This window comes from Otolemur garnettii, unplaced genomic scaffold (assembly GCF_000181295.1).
Source record: "Otolemur garnettii isolate 467f Iridium unplaced genomic scaffold, OtoGar3 scaffold00224, whole genome shotgun sequence".
Taxonomy (NCBI): domain Eukaryota; kingdom Metazoa; phylum Chordata; class Mammalia; order Primates; family Galagidae; genus Otolemur; species Otolemur garnettii.
The window spans coordinates 1,528,526-1,533,810 of NW_003852619.1; positions in this window are offsets into that span (position 1 = coordinate 1,528,526).

A 5,285-nucleotide genomic window follows, 5' to 3' on the forward strand; every position below is an offset into this window, starting at 1 on the left:
TTGAATTTCAAGCTTTCTCTCCACCTTGTATGGAAAATGTCATACAATGAAAACAAAATCTTGGATTTATGAAATCCTGAGGGCTGTGACTGATGCAAGCATGTGGAAAAAACTGATAGGGTAACCACGAGGCCAATGCAGTCATTGAAAGTGAACATGGGTGGGCTGATACATGAAGTGGAAAAACTTGTAATGGCATAGATGCATGATCATATATGACAAGTTCAAATGCATCTGAATCAAGGAACGGTGTTAACAGAGGTATTCTATTTTCCACATTGCTTAAGAACATGATAGTGAGATATCAGAGGAAGATGTTTTTCTAATGAGATTTGCTTCAGGAAAAGAATAGATAATATCTTCAGAATTAAGGAAAAGCTGCATTGGTAAAGCAGGTGGCTCTTTTTCCACTTATAATTTACAACATGCATGTTGTGATTTTTGGCTCATAACAAATCAGATAGTAAAGTAAGAGTTTTGTGTTCTTTCTATGAAAATAATCCATAGGAAGAATGTTTCACAGAACCTGGGGTGATTAGCCAAAAAAAAAAAAAAAAGTAAAAAAGAAAAGGAGGGAGGGAAAGAAGGGGGGAGAGGGAGAGAGAAGGAGGGGGGAAAGAAAGAAAGAAAAAGAGAAAGAAGGAAAGAAAATATTTGCTACCTTAAAATACTGCCATGAGAAGAAGAGTTTGGCATATTTCTGTCCTTTTCAAAAGCCCAAAAATGCAAGTAAAGACAGTTTGGTAGGATGACAAAAATCTAAAAAGTATTCCTGTGTAATGATTGAATGGACTACTTTTTATGACTTTTCATGCTACTCTGTGAATTCCTTATCACTGGAACGATGTTGCAAAGACTGAATTTCCACCTGCCAGGTGTAGGGTAGAAGGAAACAGTGCACTGCTCATATGCTATGCTTAGTAACTCTTACAGTCACTCCCAACTCTTATATTCTGGGCTACCAAAATGACTGGTAAATTTGGACAGAGTGAGGGGGCAAGCAATGAGTGCTTTGGCATTTTTTCAAACATTCTTTTATGCATTATTATTGTTGTTATTATAGCAGTTCTATTCTACTTCTGACACGTTATAGTAATAAAGACACTACCACCTTTAAAGCAATACCTAGCACACAATGTGTTCAATTAAGGCCCATAACTCCTTTATATTTTAATGTTCTTTGAATATCATGTGGCGCTGCTGTCTTTCTTCAGTAGAACATAGTCTTTGATTGATTTCTTTCATAGTAGAAAGAACAGATTTGCATTCTTTTTGTGCAAGTCCTCTTTGTGTCTTCCATACATTTATGAAACTGACTACGGTAACTCGTCCATTCAGTAGCTTTGTAATAGTAAAAGCAACGTCTGTGTCCAGAAAGGTATTAAAATGGCATCTTAAATCTCATTCTCTGGTCAGCTAAACTGGACCCACACTATTCAATGCAAACTCTAGTTAACTTTGTGAGCATATTCTGTATTTGATTCATGCTATACATGTGTGTTATTGAATTTAGTTGATACTGTGCAGTCATCAAAAACCTTTTATGAACATTGGCATTTCCTGTAATAAAATAGAATTTTAAAATACACAAACATGAAAAGATATTACATGTGGAGACAGTGTTATGTGGTGATTACAGGTATAGGCCCTGTAGTTAGATAGACCCAGCTTAGGTTTAAGCCTAACCTTTGTTATTTACTAGCTCTGTGATTTTGGACAAATTATTAATTGCTCAGTGCAACAGTAGCCTCACTTGTAAAATGGAATAATGAAAGCACTTGTCTCAATTTTGTGTTATGAGAAATGAAAACGTACTACATGTAAAGCCAAAACTTTAACTATAATCAATAGTAGTAAGATTTCATAACCATATAAAACTGGAAATATGTACTGTATGATAGCATGAAACATTTAATTAAATTTGAAAATAAAATAGGAATATTCTTTAATAAACATATTTTAAAATATGTTCATTTATCCCACTTCATATTTAAAAATTACTCATTCTGTTCCCCCAAAGCACTGACTGAATACAGGAATTGTCCATTTAACTCCAGGTGTAGCTAAAATTGTCCTGGAGGTAATAAAATGTAATATAAAATATCATCTGCTACATCATCTAAATCATAAGGAGTGTATCAAAAAAAACTGAGTTTGTCAAACAAAGTTTACATGTTGGAAAATCTGTGGTTGTAGAATTCTTGGTTGGAAGGTAATGCACATTGACAATAGCATCTTCTACTAAAGAAGAAAGCCAAACTTTGATTCCTTGTTAGCTACCCAAGCTGTGATTTCTCTGATTAACATAATCTTTCGTAATGCACTGAAAATAAAAATTTGTATGATTTCTCACTCTCCCTGAATTGCCAAAGGAAATGTAGTTCTGCAAGCCACAAATGAACTGTGTTAACAATTATGAACCATTTGTCAGTAGAACAACGTTATTGTTGAGAAACCTAATTTGGAAGAGGCATAAATTGGGTGATGTCCAACCAGGTCACACTGAACTTCTGTGATTTAGCTCAATCTTATTAGTGTTGCTTCTCTCTTACTCCCAACCTTTAAAATTTAAAAAGATAACATACGCAAAGGGCTGTATATTGTTACTCACAGAGTCTCCAATGAGAAGACATAGAATAGTGGTTCTCAACCTCCCTAATGCCTAATTCCTGTGGTTGTGGTGACCCCCAGCCATAAAATTATTTTCATTGCTACTTCATAACTGTAATTTTGCTTGTGTTATGAATCGTAACGTAAATATCTGATATGCAAGATGGTCTTAGGCGACCCCTGTGAAAGGGTTGTTTGACTCCCAAAGGGGTTGCGACCCACAGGTTGAGAACTGCTGGCATAGAATGAAACCATTTTTTATTACATTTATAAGATTTTGCACAGTATTTTTCCATCACTGGGATCTGGCAGAAATACACTGTATAAATGTTTTGTTCTTGCTGGTTTCTTTTTTTATTTTGCAGTTTTGGACCAGGGCTGGGTTTGAACCTACCACCTCTGGCATATGGGGCCAGCACTCCACTCCTTTGAGCCACAGGCATTGCCCTGTTGTTGGGTCTCATGACAAAAAAAAAAAAAAAAATGTTAGATCTTAGAGAATGGAATGCTTATCTAACTGGAATAGAAATTTTGTGAATTTGAAAACCAAAACATAATTTAAACTGTATTAAAATGTATATATTAGAATTTTTTCCTGAGCTTGTATACTTTCAAAATTCTATCAGCTGCTGAAATCCAGACGCTTTATGTGTTTTCTGTGTACAAAGTTGACTTTTCCATTAGGCACAATGCCTAGGACCCATTATACTTTTATTAGTCCACAAAAATGTTACTTTATAAGTATTCCTGTCTCTCTGCATCCACAACAACATCTACCATGTTTCCCCGAAAATAAGACCTACCCACCAAATAAGCCCTAGCAGGATTTCTATGCATTTGTTAAATATAAGCCCTACCCTGATAATAAGACCTCGTGATGGGTGTGGCTATGCAGCATATCTGCATTTTGGAGCAGAGCAGTAAGGAAGACTGGAATACCTTTTATAAGACATCCCCTGAAGATAAGCCCTAGTGTGTCTTCTTGAGAAAAAATAAATATAAGACAGTGTCTTATTTGGGGGGAAACACGATATTGTCTTTGACCTTTTTAAGAAAAGCCATTCTGATTGAGGTAAGGGGCTATCTCCTGTTGGTGGAACTCCAAATTAGTACAACTCTTATGGAAAACAGTATGGAGGTTCCTCAAAGAACTAAAAGTAGACCTACTATTTGATCCAGCAGTCCTACTACTGGGTATGATTACTCCTCCCCCCAAAAAAATTCTCATCAAAGAAAAAAACCCATGTACACACAAATGTTTATTACAACAAAATTTATAATTGCAAAGATGTGAAATCAACCCAAGTGCTCATCAGTTAATGAGGGGATTAATAAAATACTGCTTGTGCATACTATGGAGTACTACTTAGTCATAAAAAATGAATTAATACCATTTGAAACAATCTGGATAGGACTGGTGACCATTCTTCTAAGGGAAGGATCTCAAGAATGGAGAAACAAACACTACTGTATTCACTATTAAATTTGAACTAAATGGTTAGCACACATGTACACAAAGGGAAATAAAACTCAGTGGAATCAAGTAGGTGGAAAGGAGGAAGACGGGCAAAAACCTACTAATTTGGTACATATTAACACTATTTTCATGGTGGGCACATCTATACTAGATATCTAGGACTCAAGCATTACAAAAGAGATCTATGTAACCTAAAACATTTGTACCCCCCTAATCTATTGAAATTTACCAAATGTTATTTTAGTCTCTTAAAATCTGAAGAAAATGAATATAATAATCATATACATTCATGATAACAATAATGTATGTTTATCTTTATTCCAAAGCAATCATAAAATATAATTTTTAATTTGGTTTTATGGAGGAGAGGGCCATAAAGTCAAATGTACCGATGGCCCATGGAAGTCATAATGTTGCTCTATTTGTACTTCAGGAGGGCATGTCGGGCTGAATAATAGTGTCAGAAGATGTCTTTGCCCTCATCCCTGGAACCTGTGAATGTTATATAGTGGGGAAAATAAAGGATTTGTAGATATGCTTAAGAGTCTTGAGTTGGGGAGATATTCCTGGATTATCTAGGTAGGACCTAAATACAATCACACATATCCTTGTAAGAGGGAAACAGGGGACAATTTCACACATAGAGGAGAAGAAAGTAGTGTGACCATGAACTGCAGAGATTTGAATGATGCAGACAGAAGCTAAGGTATGCTAGAAACTACCAGAAGCTAAAAGGGCCAAAATACAGATTTTTCTCTAGAGCACGTCTCTGGGAGGATGCAGAGCCTGACAGAATCCTCATTTCAGTTCAGTAAAATTCGTTTTCAGAATTCGGGCCGCCAAATCTGTCAGAGTATAAAATGTGTGTTGTTTTAAGCCTCCAAATTTGTAGTAGCTGCCAAAGGGAACTGACATAAAGGGTGTTCAACTTTAATTTGAATTTGTTCATTCCTTAAATACACTTTTTCCATTTGTACTTAAAAAGAAAAATTAATGATATGGCAAGATAATGAGCATTGATGAAATAATGATCCATTATAATATTTAAAGAAAGCGAAAAAAAGTCATGCTATGCTTGAAATGAACGTGAACTGTGGTTGAGTGAGTAGCACTCATATTAATGCTAATTAACCAATCATAAACTTTTATCTAAAATGAACAGAAACTCAGAAATATGCTTCATATCAACATGTATTAC